Source organism: Protopterus annectens, chromosome 2.part2 (assembly GCF_019279795.1).
Source record: "Protopterus annectens isolate FY-2018-M chromosome 2.part2, PAN1.0, whole genome shotgun sequence".
NCBI classification, from domain to species: domain Eukaryota; kingdom Metazoa; phylum Chordata; order Ceratodontiformes; family Protopteridae; genus Protopterus; species Protopterus annectens.
The window spans coordinates 563,222,959-563,240,540 of record NC_056730.1 but is presented as its reverse complement, the minus strand read 5'-3'; the positions used below and the strand labels follow the sequence as shown (position 1 = coordinate 563,240,540).

Here is a 17,582-nt window from a genome sequence, read left to right as displayed (position 1 = left end):
GCAAAAAGTACACAGGAAAAAATGGTACAAGCAAAGGTGGCACTCTATTACTCTATCTTCAACTTAAACATATGTCTAGAGATAGCACAAGTCACTGAAGTGAGGTGATGAATTTCAGCTTGCCAGTTTCCACAAGTAAAATACAATATTTACAATTGTACTTTTTGTATTTACTTGTATTTACAAAAAATGCCAAGACATAATGCTACTTACTGTATTACTGCTTTTCTTCTAAAAGCTTACCTTAACATCAACTGCAATCACTGATAAATACACACACAGTCCCAAGACAAAATGATGCCCACTTTTATACTGAATATGGCTCATTCATCCTTTCTCTGTCACTGATAAATGGGTTTTTAGTTGACAGAGACAGATGATCCTTTGTTGTTCATGGATAGCACAGCTAAATCTACAGCTGGGTACTTGTGCAAATATGTACAGGAGTCTCCAACCCTACAGCAATGGGCAGGCTTCCTGGAAGCAGACAGATGTGAATCCAACTCTAAAAGTGTACAGGTGAATGCATCTCCAAAGCTTCAACAACTGAAGGAATAGGCAAGTGCTTAGGTTCTAGTAGTCTCAGAAGTCCTCTACATTCTTTCCGTGCATCCAGCTAGTCTTTAGCTTCTAACTTGAAGATACCCCTTAATATTACTAAGGTTGCCTCCAAATGAAAACTCTTCTAGTACAAAGGCAGTGGGTATGATGTTGTCATCGTCAGACATGGAGGGGAGGACATCTAGCCAGCATAAGCCCATTCATCTGCCCCAGAATCTGAAGAAACAGATTTGTTGGGGGGGGGGGTCCCTCTTCATTTTTCAGCTGAGAACCCCTGACACAAATGGCTGATCTAGGAGAGGCTGCAAGCTCTTAAAGAAAAAGATTCTGAAGTCTTGTGTCAGCCTCATCAGGTCCTGAGAGGGGGCCTGAGTCAGACTGCGAGGTCTCTCCGGCTCAAACTGATGCATGGAGGAGGATGCAAGCTTTGAGAGAATTAGGTATGTTGAAAACAACTATCATATGGTACAGAAACCTGCAATGTGCAGGGAATGGCCAGCAATACCTATTTTAATACAAACAGTGGAAAAAGTAGGCAACTGATTAAAGTGCTATACAACTTCAAAGCACAAAGCTCCTTCCTTCAGTGCTAAATCTAATACATAAAAAACAATTATCTAGCTTTATAAATAAAGAAAAATATGCATTCACACTAGTGATTACCCTTATAACTTGCATAACTTTAGAAACTACACCTTTTACACACACACAAACACACACAGTCTACTTCACACATCACTGAAATCCCACTCCACTGACTTTCATTTCACCAAGACTAAATCACCTACATTTCAAAATACTGACAACTCATTTCACTGAATCTCATTTCACCGAAAGCTTACAATGCAAAATTTCAAATGACTAAATGGGAAACCATAGACAAGCACACTCTCAACTACTTACTTACCCTCTTAACAGAGACCAGACAATATAAAACCAAACTAAGTGGGGCGCTATGCCGCCACGCCCCCCAAGTATATAGACTAACTCCAGGATTGCACTACAGTGGGGAAAAGGGCTTATATCTTTTACTTGCCTTACTCTACTCTACACGCCGCCACTACTGCTGGGAACACACAAAACCTCCGCAATATTACTTTAGATACTTAAACAGTACAACACCCCTTTTTACATGTCTATCAGTATTCTGAGAGCATTGTAAGTTACAGAAATTCTTATCACAAACAAGTCAAAGGTGAATGGCAACCCACATCAAGTCTATGCCTTACAATTCAGTGAAATGAGATTCACTCAAATGAATTTTCAGTACTTTGAAAATTAGGTGATTTGGTCTCGGTGAAATGAAAGTCAGGGAAATGGGATTTCAGCAATGTGAAGTAGACCCATATACACACCAATCTGTGTGTGTGTGTGTGTGTGTGTGTGTGTGTGTGTGTATATATATATATATATATATATATATATATATATATATATATATATATATATATATAGGTTTACCATCATAATCACAAAACCACTTCCACATATACACACACACATATCTCATATATATATATATATATATATATATATATATATATATATATATAGCTAGATATATACAGATATAGATACACACACACATATACATAAAACACAAAATACTACTTAATTTACACATTCAAAATTATCTGGGAATACAAATAACTTCTGTTATCAAAATATGCACAAAGTGAGTGAGCATACTGCCACACAGTGGCAATAGAAAGAATAGCATGCAACTGCAAAAATAAATAAATAAAAATAAAAAAATATAAATATTCATTAAGTCCTGGAGAAAAAGGAACCCCAAGAGTAATAATTCACCTTTGTTCCTTAATGCCTAACATTTGTTAAGTCCATGTTTATGAATACATTCAACACAAACCTCATCAATGCCATAAAATCAATCTGGCTGCTGGATGCAAAACAGAATGCTTACATAGAGCATTACTAATTCTGTGATATCTGATATCACTCAAATGCCAGAGATTTGTGATTTAAATAGTGCAGAAGTCTTACCCACACAAAATACCAGACATATACAAACTGCTAAATAAATATTTTCACTTCTACATGAAATGAAATTTCTGATCACATACATTTTGTGAGAATTTCCTAGAAGTGAATTTTTTGTTTTAAAAATATAATAGCAGAAGTACAGTTGCTACCTGGAAAACAACCACTCAGTAAATTACCATTTCAGATTTTTGTGTCAGAGAAATATCACAACCTTTCTTATGAGCTAAGAAATTATTCATAGGTTCATACTAGGCTATCTGCCCTAGGGCATTTATAAGTCTAGCCAGAATGTGTTTGGCTTTTGCCACCCATTTTAAATTTATTTTGCTATGCCCTTTTTCGAGGTTAGTATACTGTGCCTCTGTCTAACAGTGACAGAGAAGTGATACCCAGGGTAAACCTACGATCTCCCATCCACTCATCAAGATTCCTCTTGAATAGAGTCAATGAGGGACACTGCCTAACCTGGACTGGGATTTTATTCCAGAGTGAAGGGAGCCTCTGGGTTATGAATCTGTCCCTCCAGCATGTCCTATTTATTTCAGTGCTGAGGTTCAAGTCTCTCAAGCGCGTAGCTCGATGGGATTTGGATTTTCTGAGGTGCAGCATGTCCATTAATTCCGGGTTGGACATGGCTTTATACGTCAGGCACAGATTGCCTCTGAACAGGCGGTATGCCACTGAGTAGAGCTGGAGTTTCTTTAACCGGGCAGCATATGGCATCTGTTTGAGCCCTTTGATCCTCTTGATGAAATACTTTTGGTGTCTTTCCAGTTGCTGCAGGTGTCTGGTAAGGTACATCCCAAAAGGGGCATTGTACTCAATTATGGGCCTAATGAGGGATGAGTAAAGAAGCACGATGACCTCCCCTGATCTAGATGTGAATCTCTTCATGATTAGGTGGGCTACATAAAATGTTTTTCTAACCACTTTGGCCATGTGGTTGTCAAATGAGAGATTGCTATCAACTTGGGTCCCCAGGTCCCTAATTACTTCTTCTGTACTTAATGTATTACCACCTATGTGGTAATTTGTGGGCACTTTGTTTTTGCCAAAGGGGATGACTATACACTTTTTGGCATTTAGCTTGAGGCCATGGCTCTGGTACGAGTTGTCTGTTTCTATGAGGCCCTTTTGGAGCATGCTTGTGTCGGCTGGGGAGTCGATTATGGGCCCCAGTTTGCAGTCATCTGCGAACTTGGTCAGCCACAGTCCTTCCGTGTTGGCCTGTACCTCAGAGAAATATATACCAAACAAGAGAGGTCCCAGGACTGAGCCTTGTGGGACACCACTTGTAACTGGTTTGGAGTCTGACATGGCTCCAGCAATTCTAACCATGTGGGTTCTGTCCTTGAGCCAGTTTGCAACCCATCTAGTGACATAGGGGTTTATATTTAAGCTGGTGAGCTTATCTATAATGCCCGAGTGGGGTATTCTATCGAAGGCTTTTGCGAGGTCCAGGTAGGCTGTGTGGACCACCTTCCCCTCGTCAATGGCCTTGGTGGCTGTTTCAAAGAAATCAACCAGGTTTAAGAGGCAGGATCTGCCCTTAGCAAAGCCGAACTGGGTAGGATCCAGTGTCTGTAGGTCCCCAATATCTTTATTTATGAGGTCCATGATGATCCTTTCCATAGCTTTGCAGACCAAGCTAGTCAGGCTTATGGGGCAATAGTTTCCAGGATCCGTTGAGGCACCACCTTTATGGAGAGGGACCACTGTTGCTGTACGCCACTCTTTGGGCACATATCCTGTAGTAAGGCTGAGATTGAACAGTAGTTTTATGTTTGGGTTTAGCTCTTCTTGGAGTTCATGTAGGACGCAGCCCGGGACACCGTCTGGTCCCATTGATGCTATGTTTTTGCTTTGGAGAGGCGGCTCTTACCTGAGCACCTGAGATGTCAGGTGGGCAGCACTCTGCTGGGATAGATATTTGCCCTTTTGGTGGGGGGGGGGGGAGTTTGCACTGAACCTGTCAGCTAGGATGTTGGCAATGTCTGTGGATTCAGTGTATTTTTTGTCATTTTGGACTAATTCTGAGCATATCTGGGAATTACCACCCAGGTTCCTAACATAACTAAAGAAAGCCTTGTGATTATCCTTAGTGTCCTGTGCAATTTTTTTCTCGAAGCTGGCCTTAGACAATTTTATGAGTGCCCATAGATTTTTGTTAATACTGATCAGTGATGCCTTCCCTTTTTGGGATTTTGCTCTATCATTTAGTAGCTTCCTCCTTCTATTGTATAGTTTGTTTATGGCTGCAGTCCACCAGACAGGACGTCTGCCTTTGGAGGATTGGGTCTTGGTTTTATATGGGATCGCATGATCCATGCATTCCTGAAGGTGTTCATAGAATGCGTTTATAAAGGATTCTGCGGTCTGGGCCGTATTTTCCACAGGCCCGGGGGTTTTGAAGGATTCCACCTCGGTTTTGAGGAGTGTGAAATTTGCTTTAGAGAAGTTTTTACTGTGGTTTTCTGGGCAGGGGGTCGGGATATGAATATCCAGTGAGATTAGTTTATGGTCTGATCTTACCAGTGAGGGATACACTTATGGTCTGGAGCATAGAGTCCCCATGTTGGTGATAAGCAGGTCCAGTATGTTTTCCCCTCTTGTGGGAGTGGTAACAAGTTGTTCCATAGCATTTGAGTTTATAAATTCTAGGAACCTTTGGGCTAGGGTGTTGGAGCTAGAGTAATGCTCCCAATCTACGTTTGGGTAGTTGAAGTCGCCCAATATAATGGTGTTTGGCGAGACCTTCATATTTTCCAGTGTTCTCAGGAAGGCCGAGTGGGGTTTCTGGGTTTGGGAGGGTGGTCTGTAGCAGGCTATAAACTGGAAGGCAGTTTTACCCACTGTTAGTTGCACATGGATAGTCTCTGATGCTTCGTGCTTTGCCACCAACCTGGAGGTGTGGGTATCTTTGATGAATATCGATACTCCCCCTCCTTTTGTGGTTCGGTCCAAGTTTTGGGGCCAAAAAGCATGGTATGAGGTATAACTTGGTAGTGCTGGGGTGCTCTCGGGAGCCCTGAACCAGGTTTCTGTTACTGCACAGATATCAATGTTCTCCATGCTAAGGAGAGTTTCAAGTGCGTGCATCTTGAGGTTTAGACTTCTGGCATTGAGTAGCATTACTCTTAGTTTCTTATCCCTTGTGATACCTATGGAGGTGGGTTTGTCTTTTGAGCCTTGCCTAAAAAAGGCACTATGGGGGTAGCAAGAGCCTTTGCCAATATCCAAAAGCACAGGGGTGATAGGTGCAAGCCGTCCCTAGCGAAGCATAGTGGCTTGTCGAGCATATCATCCCAAGCTGACAGGCATTGGATCCTCTTTGAATGACACCAGTACTTAAGCCAATTGTTGAAATTGATCATCTTGTCTTCATATTGTGGCATCATTCTTGGTGAGGGTAAGATGCTACTCAAGGTCAGGGTCATACCGGCCTGGGCTACATGCTCAGAGAGCTCCTTTATGTCTCTTTTCATGTAGTCCAGGGAGGTACGTCTCAGGTCATTCACACCAGCATGGACAATGACTGAGTCATATTTGTACTTGCCTTGGTGTGACCTGAGTGCTTGTGTTATGTGGCGGATCCTAGCGCCCGACAGGCTGCTCAGCGTGACCCTCTCCTTGTTCAGCCTGGTGAGCGGGATGTCAGTGTGCCTGACGATAGAGTCACCTATTACAAGTGTATCAGGTGTGTTGTTTAGTCTTAAGGGCTTTGACTGTTCGGCACACTGGCTTTGTGAGATATGTGTTGCACGTGTTTTGTTTTGGGGTAGCGGTTGCTTGGGTGTCTGCTTTGGAGGTCTCTGCTGCTTAGGCAGATCTTTATTTAGAGCCTCCGAGTATGTTTTTGTGTGATTATGCGTTTGGTTTGCTGTCGTGGTAGGTCTATGTGAGAATGAAATTGTAGTGAGTGTGGTTTCCTTCTCCTCCTGACTGGTTATGCCAGTACTGAGTTGAGAGAGCTTAGCCTCCAGTTTGGCTATATGGTTGCATCTCTCACATGGGTTGGAATTTGTTGGGAGGAGGAGAGGGTTGTCTGTGTACATGAGGCAGTTGTAACATTGCCTCAAGATTCCCAGATTCACCAGCTGGACCGGAGAGGAGATTGACAACTGACCTTTGGACATGCTAGAATAATATTGGGAATTCCTTAATAATTGAAAACAAGGGCCAGTGGGGAGTGAGGGTGTAGTGCTTTTAATTTTTAGTGCTGACTTATATAATTGCTTTAGCGAGCAAGTGCCAGGTAACTTAAGTGCAATGTGTTACAGGTAACTTAAATGCAAAAACGACAAACAGTAACTTTCTTTCAAGTGAAACATGGAAATAAGTACAGTAAGCAATGCAGATATCACTAGTGATCCACAGAAGTGCTGAGAAGCCGCGTATTAGGTGGAATTAGCGTTCCAGGGAAATAACAAGCAAACAAGCATATAAACAAAGCTAGATTCAGCAGGCCTGGATCTAGTCTATGCTACAGCAAACAAGGTGTACCAATTTCAGTAAGATACAGTTCAAATATTCAGGCACTATAAACCTTTAACCAGAAATTCCCAGCCCAGCTCAGAAGGGCAGAGTCCAGCCTCTTCTCCCACAAGAGTGCAGACCACGAACCTTCTTAATGTAAAATAACTGGCCTGAATCCCAAGTGCTTAAACCAGAACTAATACACTTTAAGAATAACAGACACTGGGCTCTCAATCAGCAGTTCCCAACTTAGAAGGATGAAAGCTACCTGTCCTGCCACCACAGTGCATGCCACAAACCTTCCTAATGTAAAACAACTGGTCTGAAGCCCAAGTGCTAATCCAAAAGACTTAGAATGATAGCTGCACTTTAATCAAGTTACTACCAAGCAGTAATAAATACAATTGAATACTTTAGAGAATGCCTGGATTAGTGCTCAAGTTACACAAACAAAGCTAGATCCAGCAGGCCTGAATCCAGTCTATGCCACAGCAAACAAGGCGCACCAACTTCAGTAAGAAGCAGTTCAGATATGCATGCACTATAAGCCTTTAACCAGAAATTCCCAGCTCAGAAGGGCAGAGTCCAGCCTCTCCTCCCACAAGAGTGCAGACCACGAACCCTCTTAATGTAAAATAACTGGCCTGAAAGCCCAAGTGCATAAACCAGAATGAATACACTTTTAGAATAACAGACACTGAGCCCTCAATCAGCAGTTCCCAACCTAGAAGGATGTAAGCTACCTGTTCTGCCACTACAGTGCAGACCACAAACCCTCTCAGTGCAAAACAACTGGTCCGAAGCCCAAGTGTTTAAACCAAAAGGCTTAGAATGAGTTACACCAAGCAGTAATAAATACAATTGAGTACTTTTAAGATGATGCAAAAGTAAAATAAAGTAGGTATATACACAAGTACAGTAAAAGCAGATGAATTTTTTTTTCCTGAACAAGTGCTGAGATCAAAGAAACAGATTTGAGTGCTGAAACTAGAAAACTGGCTAGTTATAAGAAAAAAAACTAAGCTAGAAGGCTTCCCTCCAACACAGAAGGGCTTGGGGGCTCAGAAGCCTACAAATAGTCTATACCACTTAACAGGAAAGGCAGGAAACAAGCTTACATTTCTTTTTCTGTTTCCCAGATGCCCTCTTTGTACACAGTAGGAGTGCCTGAAATCAGAATATGATCTCATTGCACTCAGTTGAGTGAGCAAATGAGATGGGCCCAGAAGGAGCATCCAAACACAAATTTACAAGAGGGGCGGGCAGTTTCAAGGCCACTAACATTAACACCAAAACAAAAACAGGGAGGTGGGTGGGACTAACTGAAGAGCAGAGTCAAAACTTCCAGTTCAGTTAATATTACTGCAACACAGTTAAAATCAATGTAAATACTGTATTTTTTGAAAAAAAAGTACAGATAAAGGTACTTAAATTCTCTTATACGTCCAGTTGAATACAGCAAGTTCTTAGCCGGCCAAAGCTGAGGTTTTTAAGCAGAAAATATTTCACACTGTACCACTTAAATGGGCAAGGACAGGAAATCAAAGAATGTGGCTACCCCACATTTGTAATTACTAGCAAATAACAAAATTCAGCAAACACTGACTAACTTCCAGTTCAGTTAATATTCCTGCAACACAGTTAAAATCAATTTAAATACTGTATTTTTTTGAAAAAAAAAGTGCAGATAAAGGTACATAAATTCTCTTATACGTCCAGTTGAATACAGCAAGTTCTTAGCCGGCCAAAGCTGAGGTTTTTAAGCAGAAAATATTTCACACTGTACCACTTAAATAGGCAAGGACAGGAAATCAAAGAATGTGGCTACCCCCACACCTGTAATTACTAGCAAATAACAAAATTCAGCAAACACTGACTAACTTCCAGTTCAGTTAATATTCCTGCAACACAGTTAAAATCAATTTAAATACTGTATTTTTTGAAAAAAGTGCAGATAAAGGTACTTAAATTCTCTTATACGTCCAGTTGAATACAGCAAGTTCTTAGACGGCCAAAGCTGAGGTTTCACTTTCTTACCACTCTTGTACACTAAAGGACAGGACCTGGGTAACAGCTTATTAATTTTAGGTTCATCTTGTTAAGATACCCCAGTAATGATTAAGTTGGTGAGTGTTATCAAAAGCAGTGACAAAAGACAGTTACAAATTATTTTTTAGGTCTGAAGTATAAATGAATAAGTTGGTTCAAGGAGGTGAACCAGTTAGTTGTTTACCATACCCTACATCTACCAATTTATTTCCCCTTCTGATAAAAATTTCAGAACAAGTTTCATAATCTGCCAGTAGTGAAAAAATATATTTGATTCTAAAAAAAGTGTGTTTGGAGTATATTTTTAATAATGTGAAGTGGATGGCAATTCTGTGGCCAATAGTAAAAAATTCTTATTGAATGATTTTCAGAATAAAGTGGTAGAAAGATATACATCTAATTTTTTTTCTGGATGCAACAGAAAATCTAATTCCTTCAGATGATGGTTAACTGAAAATTCAATATCCCACATGGTTTCATTAAGTAAAGAACAAACTCCTAATACTTCAGTCAGATCAGAAGTCCACACCGTCCAGCAGTCATCTACAAATCTATGCCACATATCCATGGTGCAGAAAAATAGATTATGGCTGGTACTGTATATTAGCTCTTCAATACAGCCCACGAACAAATCTGCATAGATGAGTGCAAATGTCACACCCATAGCTGTACCACATACGTGTTAATAACACATGCTCAGGAAGGCATAACAGAGAAGTACTACGGCTACAGAATTCTGAACATGTTAATCAATACTGACAAGCCTCTAAACCAGCCCAATGAGGAATATTGGTATAAAGACACTTGATATCCAATGTACACGTTAACCTATTTGGCTCTATCTGGACATCATCTAATCTATTAAAAAAACTCTTGGGGTTATCTTAGCATAGCTCTCCCTAAGCCTAATAATGGAGACAAAAATTAGCTAGAAAAACAGAGAGGGATTCTATTATGGATCCAAGGCCAGACTAGGGGTCTATGTTTTTATGAATTTTTGGGAAGAATATAAAAATATTGTCACTTGGGTGCTCCAACCATTAGTTCATTAGCTGTAAGCTGAGAAATACCTTCAACTGCCAAAAAATAAAAAAAAATTGATTCATGTTCTGAATTTACTAGTAGGGTCTAACACCATCTTTTGTTAGAAACTGTACACTGACAGTCATTGGTACTACGAACCCACAATGTTGACCCCACTTTCAGCCTTAATAAAGACAATTTCTTTATTAGTAGTTAATAACTTAAAGATGCTTTCTTTCTTCGGTAGTTAAGAGTGACAAATTTATATGGGTGCATACCACTGCAGTGAAATGCAGCTACATATCTGATTGCACGGAGAAGAAATTAGATTTATAAAAGGTAAATGTTCTGGGTACACTTGTTACAGTTTTCTGTTAATTTTTTTTTAATTTAATTTCCTATAGTAGGCTCTAACATAAGATTTTAGCACCTAGTTCAGCCAGGGTGTGTTGTAAATTCCTTTAAAGTCTGTCAAAAAAAGTCAATAAGCACTAGTGCCAACATAGAATATGCTACTTGTAAAACTTGAGTCCACTCCGAGTAAACTCAGCTTCTATGACATTTAATTCAACAGTGACTTTAAGGCCACTTGAGTTTTGTCAGAAGTTTGTAGGCCTTTAATAAATGCTGATGTTGTAAATTCATAAAACCAGCATTACAACAAAGCAGAAGGTATGCTCCAAGGGGTGGAAGAAGCCTTTGAAGTGTTTGTCCATAAGCAGGTCCAAAGACTTCAATACAAGTGTCACGAGGGTATGCTGTTCTTGCCTCAGTTATAAGGACATGAGTACTAGAGTCAAATACTTCCACAGAGAGGCATACTGACTGACCAACATCTGCTTAACATCAGCTCCGCACCACCTGCTTTCTTCTCATAGCATAGTGACCTCCAGAAGGGCAACTCTGTTAGATATCAGTGATGTGACTATGTAATGTCCATCTCTCTTTTGACATAAAGTTTTCTAACTGCTTTTAAATAGTCATGCTGAGACAGCTAATACCAAGCATCCTTGAATATGTAAAGTCAATGTATAACATAATTTATTTACTTATCTTTGTCTACTGGGACTGATCCCATTTTCAGCTGAGGCTCAGGGAGGAAAGCTCCACAGTTATTAAAGATATAAGTACACAGAATATTGCAAAATACATACCTAAAGTAACATAGCAGACATTTTTCATTGTACAAGGAAAAAACAGTTGTACAGTTTTTACAATTTCAAAACACAGAAGTTCTTAACTTTCCATACATATATTAAAACACTGGCATTTTTCACTTTGAATCATACATGTACTCACTTTACATACATATATTAAAACACTGACATTTTTCACTGTGAATCAGACATGTATGCACATTAAAACTGTATGTACAGTTTATGCACAATTATGCAGTTTCAAGTTGACATGAGATTTGTGAAAAGACTGTATATTGTTTACCAGGAAAGTGTAAAGTACAACAGACATGAAAGAAACTTTCTGTCCATTTGCAGGCATGTGACAAGGAAAATTCAGGAGGAGGTGACGTAATTTCATCTACCTGGTAAAGACAGCACATGACATCAACCTCTATACAATTGTTTCTGTAAATGTACTGATGTGGACTAGCATGGCTAGTAGTTTTCATTTGTCAATATTTTAGTTTAAATCACAAAGTAGCCTGAGCTTACACTTGTAGTACAATGATTTGCTTTTGTTAGTAGTTGAGTAGTACAGAAATTACTACATCTTGTACTTGTATGAATATAATAGGTAGATAAACTACAGAAATAGTTTATGACAACAAAATTACAACTGAGACAAGATCTAGTGCATGCTTGTGTGAGGGATAACCAATTTCTCCTCTAATGATTTATAACGATCACCAGTGGTCCACATTCAGATGACGGGAAGGCTGCAAATTAGCCTCGCCAGACCAGATATACTAAACTCTCTGGAGGACTTGCATCTCTATCAATATGTTGCTGGACCCCGGATTCCCTTTTAATGTGAAGGATTTTTGTGCCTTTTCAGATGGGGCAATCTTGGACAGAGTGGTGGGCACATTGACTGCCTTAGACAAAGCGCACAACCTTTTCTGATTTAAGTAGTCTTGGAGATTTTTGCTCTAGTTTTGATGGCTTTCTGACTTAACTTCACAAGAGAAGGACAACAGGTAATTTTATGCTCTGTTCCCTAACAAAAACAGTCTTACAGTGGAATTTGTTTGTTGCAATAAAAACAGAGTCACATTAGACCTTCAGCATCTAACTTAACATCCCATAACTAGTAGCCCACATCAGCTGAAGCAACAACTTACATCCTAAAGTACAATTAGATAAAGCAGTAAAACACAAAATAATGTTCCAGAAAAGGGAACTTATTTGTTTTCTGGAAACCAGACCAAACCAACAGATTGATGGCACTTGGCATTGACATCACCCTACAGAGACTTCATTTCACAGAATGCAGGAAAAACTAAAAATGGCCATAATGGATACTCTCTCATACTGCAGACATTCTGATGTCTAGGTGAGAGGGCATATGACCTGCAGAGAGGTTTGGAGCGTGAAACATTCTTGAAGTCATGACACACTGCAGACATCCTGTGGCAGAAGTCCCAATAAGACACTACAATTATCACCCATTCTTTTATGATCCACACCAAATCCACCCCTTCAGAAAGCTGTCCTGATTTAGGTGGTTTAGATGCGTTAAAGTGGGCTATATTCAACGGAAGAATTCTGCCATAAACTTTAGCTTTAACATTTATCAATGAAACTGGTCTCTAATTTTCAACTTTATTCTGGCCTTTCCCCACTTTGGTAAGGACTGTTAACTACTGACATACCAAGGGATCTAAGGGCTGCCATGAAAAAAAAAAACATCCACTGATAAAGATTGCACATTTGAGAACAGCATCTATACATAGTAACTTGTACAGGTGAACTATAAGGTCATCAGGCTCAATCGATACTCTCTACATGCACTCACTTCTAATGTGTCAGGGTTGGAAAACCACTCTACATGGTCCCTGGACACCTGAGGCAAATGTATAGTCTTGCAGGCACTCCTTCGGATATCCTTTTTGTCCCACATTACTACTGTTAGGATCTGCATACAACTGTTCATAAAAAGACAAATGTTTTATTTGCATCTCCAAAATTGGTAAAAGTTTCCCCTTAGGATTTTACAGCCAAAATATTAGCATGTGCTTTGTGTCACTTACACTTTTAGGCAAGAAGCTTACCTGGGTAACCTACAATGACCCATGACCAGGGAGCCTCATTTTAAAAACATTTTACTCCTTTTGTAGCTCACACTTGGCTTCTTTATATTTCTTATTCATTTCAGCATTTCCAAAACCTGACAACGTATTCTTCTGGGCTGACTTCTACATCTGTAGAGTGAGGCACTTTATTATAAGGTCACTTATTCATAGAGCATTGCCTTTGCAGTTTTACATATGTCCCTAAGATTCTATTTAAAGTCTTGTACTATAATGACAAGCATGCATCCTAAGGGATTTAGATCAAAGTAATAACAACAATGACCAATAAATTGTGTACCTCTCAAAGCATTATAAGCCTTAATCTTTTTCCCTTAGCTTTTTCTAGCACAAATCCTATGTAATTACTTTATCCCTGTAAATATTTTTATAGGTGAATACTAGGCCAACTGCCCTTAAGGGCCATTTTAAGCATAGCCAATAAACCCAAGGTCAGAATCAAACCTTCTACTTTCTGTCTTTGAGGTAAAGACCTTAAGAATTATGCTAAATGCACCCCTGTAAATATTGAGCTGGGGGGGGGGGTCACTTCTAACTACTGCATTCCTATTTCTGCCTCCTCTTTCTTTCTCCATCTTCTCACTTACCTTTAACAGTTATCAAATGCCTCTAGCTTCTCTGATGCCTATACAATCACTGAAATACAAATTTCATACTCTATTTAACACTGCTTTATATTTAATGCTGTAATATTCTGTCCACAACAATCATGTTGCCACTATAGCTCTAATCCAGGCTACTGCATTATTGCTACTGCTTTGTCTACCAACTCTTTTAATGTACTATTCATATGATCATAGGGGGTTACAAAGCTAATGGCCCTAGATCCTGTTTCAACCTAGCTATTTATGCCCCGATTTTCCCAGTCATCAACGTCCAAAGGCTAGAATGGCTTTGGTATATGTGTCTGCCTTACAGAATCAAAAAACTGTTCTTGTCCATAAGGGCCACAGGTGGTAAACAAAGTGTGGCCTTACAACTTCCCATCTATTGGTCCAAGCTGAGTTTGAACAGGCTTAGGGAAGAGTTCTGTTTCACATGAATGGGGAAGTCAGTTTCAGAGAAGAGGTAATCTCTGAAAGACATACCTATCCCTCCAACATGTTTTGTTTATGCCACAGATGAGGTTTAGATAATTAGATCAGATAATTCTAGTGCTGTTTGTTTTTAGAATGTGTAGCAGATCCATCAAGGCTGGACTGGAGAATGCCCTGTAGATTAGGAGTAGAGTGACCCTCAATACTCTGTAAGAGACTGAATACAGAAGCAGGGCTTTGAGGCAGTATGCATAGGACATATTATTTACACCCTTTTCTTTTAGTAAGGGCCCTCTGTGGCTGCTCCAGATGTTGCAAAAGCCTGGTCAGGTACATGCCGAAGGGTGTATTGTACTCGATTACCAGTCTAATGAGGGCTGAGTATAGTGGCACTATAGTCTCCTTAGATTTGGATGCCATGCTCTTACCTATAAGTTATGCCCTGTAAAAGGATTTTCTCACTACCATGGACACATGTTGACCAAAGCTCAGGTTACTGTTGACTTGAGTTCCCAAACCCCTCACCACTGGCTTTACTCTTAGGGAGTGTATTTGATGTTTTAATTTGCAGTGGTGGTCATCTTCCCAAAGGGTATAATTATGCATTTTTTGCATTAAGTTTTAGGCCATGGTTCTGGCACCAGTTATTTGTCTGTGCCAGACCCTCCTGGAGGATATTTACAGCTCTGGGTGATTCAATGACTGCACCCAGCTTGCAGTCATTAGCAGATTTGTTCAGCCAAAGGCTCTCTGCATTTGCATTAACTTCAGAGTATATTCCAAACAGGAGAAGTCCTAGTATCAAGGTCTGTCAGACATCACTAGTAACAGGCCTCTTGATGGAGGTGTACTCCCCCACCTTAACGTCATATGTGTCCTATCTGTGAGTCATTTGGCTAGCCATTGGGTGATGTACAGAATTATGCCTAAATGTGAGATTTTCTCTAGAATACCTCAGTGAGGTAATTGTGTCAAATGCCTTTGCCAGGTTAAGGTAGGCAGTTTTGCCCTCATTCATAGCTCTATTCACCGTCTCGAAGAAGTCTACCAAGTGCAGTAGGCATGACCTGCCCTTGATGAAAACCAACCTATTGCACATAGGTTGCAGCTAAAAATGGGACCTGGTCAACAAATTTCAAATAAAAAATTAAATAAAACACAACAAGGCACTTAAATTTTTATTAAAGATCACACACACATTGTCCTTTATCACTAAAAGGGTTCACCTTCCAACTTCTACATGCTCATAATGGACAAGGGAAAGTATAAGAAAGAAAACTTCCTCACTCATGGCATCATTTACACCAAGACTAACCAGTAGTTCAACCTGTTTTGGATGGTGTCCCTTCCAGCAAAAGGCAATGTGTAGCAAAGTTCATCCTTGCTGAATAGCATCCATTGGCTGCAAAGACCTTAACACTTTGTTTCCAGAAACGTCTTCCAAGACCTATGTTTGTCTACTGCATACATGAGATGGTCTTATAATGGCTTTAAGGGCAGATTAAAATCTCTCCTGGCAAATACTACACTAGCCTTATCCAAGTTTGTGCAAAACTGTAATAAAAGTGGGAAAAATGTGATAGGCTAGTCTGACAAGGGAAAGTATAAGGACCATAAACTGCTCTTACAACTGTTGCTCTTTACAGTGTATTGAATCTTATCACCACCCAATGTCCTTCTCTATATCCCTGGTAGCCTGTCAATAGCCAACCCATGCCTGCATTCATGAACACTCTTCTGGGACTAGGATAATCTCTGGACCTCCACCCAAGAAACATAAGCATCATTTGCATTGTTGAACTATTCTTAGCTAGAAGTACTGCATCAGCTTTTGTGCATTTTAATAAGTGTGTGGCACTTTAGAATTAAAGGCACGAACATTATAATAGTTGAGGTCTTCGTCTCCCATGCACAAGGTTCAATTCTGACAACCAACCAATACCTGAATGGAGTTTGCATGCTTCTCCTTGTACCTTTATGTGGTTCCTCCCACCTTCCAAAAACATGCTGAGTGTTTATTTCAAACCCACCCAAAAATGGAGTTGTGGGCAGCCGCACAGAGTCTAGATGGTACCCTATAGAGGGAAGAGTTCTTTATACCAATCACTTTGGGGATCAACTGTGGTGCTCAGTATCTGCAACATAAGAGGAAATGGATCATAGACTGCATGCCTTGTATGTGCTAGCCACTCAACAGTGTAAGATATGGCTCTAGGTGATTTGGTCACATTAATGTTGTCAGATGGGAATGGGTGCTTGTCGGTGATAAGTGAGGTGAGGAGCAAGCCAACTCTGAACTACATCAGAAACCCATGCTAATGGTGGAAGAGGTGTACGTGCCTGTATTGGCCAGTGTCCCCCACCATAAAGCTCAGCAGCCCTGCATCAATAATCTACTGGTAAACTGCTGTCCAGCTGCACAGCTTGGGTTACCTGGGAAAACTTTGGTGAGCAAAAGCTGAAAGTTAAACCAATCAACCGTCCAAACATGAACTAAGAATTGCTACACTCAGTGTTGGTTCACTGACGGGATGCAGCTTGGAAGTGGATGACATAATGGTAAGCAGGAGGCTAGACATCCTCTGTATCCAGCAGACAAGATGGAAGGGCAGTGGAGCAAAGACACTTGGCTTGGGATCCAGAGTCTACCACAGTAGGAGGACAGACTAGAAATGATGTGATGAGAGAGAGGCTTCAGAAGACAATGAGTGATGTCATCAGGATTAGTGACAGACTCATGGCAGACTACAGTGTAAAGACAGGGTCCTATTCATAATCTCAGCCTATGCCCTACAGCAGGGTTGTGATAGTGAGAAAAACAGTCCATTTAAACAACAGATGCAGGACCTACTTTTGATAATGGATGACTGGAATGGGCACACGGAGACAGACAGAACAGGTTATGAGGACTGTCTTGGTGGGGCAACGGGAATAAAGGACAGGACATTCTAGACTTCTGTCTGGCAAATGGCATGATGATTACCAACACATGGTTCATCAAGAGAGACAGTCACAAGATCACATATAAGAGTGGTCAACATGCAATTCAGCTGACGTTCTAGTAAGGAAAGGGCACTGGAGTAGAATCAGTGATTGCAAAGTCTGCCCTAGTGAAACAGTCAGTCCATAGCATCACCACTACTTGCCACAATCAACTGCAAGCA

General features: G+C 40.3%; 1 protein-coding gene and 1 long non-coding RNA gene across 2 annotated transcripts in view; one reads left to right on the top strand and one right to left on the bottom strand.

The window, feature by feature from the left end:
* Nucleotides 1-17,582, bottom strand: part of LARS1 (leucyl-tRNA synthetase 1) — a 1,303,086-nt gene that overhangs the window by 84,343 nt on the left and 1,201,161 nt on the right. The window lies entirely within an intron of this gene.
* On the top strand, nt 8,662-9,067 carry LOC122795720. The gene is made up of 2 exons (XR_006363850.1): nt 8,662-8,734; nt 9,002-9,067. It is a non-coding gene; the product is annotated as an uncharacterized LOC122795720 (long non-coding RNA).